The following is a 1,286-nucleotide window of genomic DNA, read 5'->3' as shown; positions in this document are numbered from 1 at the left end:
TATTTTAGTGGGGATTGCCTTGCATCTGTAAATCACTTTGGGTAGTACAGACATTTTAACAATGCTGATTCTGCCAATCCATGAGCATGATATGTTTTTCCATTTGTTTACATGCTCTGTGATTTCCTTCCTCAGTGATTCATAATTTTCCTTGCAGAGGTCTTTCATCTCATTGGTTAAATATATTTCTAGGTATTTTATTTTCTTCGTTTCTGTTATGAAAGTTATGAAGTCTGTGATTTGATTCTCAGCTTGACAGTTGTTGGTGTTTAGAAATGCTACTGATTTGTGTACATTGATTTTGTAACCTGAGACTTTGCTGAATTTATTTATTGTTTCCAGGAGTCTCTTGGTAGAATCTTTGGGGTTTTCTAGATACATGATGATATCGTAAGCAAAGAGCAATAGTTTGACCTCTTCTTTCCCCATTTGGATACCTTCATTTCTTTCTCTTGCCTGATTGCTCTGGCTAGAACTTCCAACACTATGTTGAATAGATGTGGTGATAGTGGGCAACCTTGTCTAGTTTCAGTTCTAAGTGGGAATGCTTTCAACTTTTCTCCATTCAGTATGATGTTGGCTGTCGGTTTATCATATATGGCTTTTATAATTTTGAGATATGTACTATATATGCCTGTTTTCTTAAGTGTTATTATCATAAGTGGGTGCTGGATTTTGTCAAATACTTTTTCTGTATCTACTGAGATAATAATATGGTCTTTGCTTTTGCTTCTGTTTATGTGGTGAATCATATTTATGGATTTATGTGTGTTGAACCATCCCTACATTTCCAGGAGGAAGCCCACTTGGTCCTGGTAGATAATTTTTTTGATGTGCAGCTGAAGAAAGACTAATGGCCAATAAACATATGAAAAAATGCTCAACATTGTTAATTATAGAAGAAATGCATATCAAAACTGCAATGAGACATCATCTAACTCTAGCGAGAATGGCTTTTATCAAAAAGTCCCAAAACAACAGATGCTGGTGTGGACGTGGTGAGAAAGGAACAGTTATACACTGTTGGTGGGACTGCAAACTAATACAACATCTATGGAAAATAATATGTAGATTCCTTAAAGAACTAAAAGTAGACTTACCATTTGCTCTAGCAAGTTCACTACTGGGTATTTATCCCAAGGGAAAAAAAGACATTTTATCAAAAAGACACTTTAACTAGAATGTCTATTACAGCACAATTCACATCACAAAGATGTGGAATCAACCCAAGTCCCCATCAATTCATGAGTGGATTAATAAAACATGGTATATGAATACCTTGGAAT

The sequence above is a fragment of the Propithecus coquereli genome, unplaced genomic scaffold (genome assembly GCF_000956105.1).
Source record: "Propithecus coquereli isolate 6110/MARCELLA unplaced genomic scaffold, Pcoq_1.0 Scaffold371, whole genome shotgun sequence".
Classification (NCBI taxonomy): domain Eukaryota; kingdom Metazoa; phylum Chordata; class Mammalia; order Primates; family Indriidae; genus Propithecus; species Propithecus coquereli.
This window is presented reverse-complemented; position numbering follows the sequence as displayed.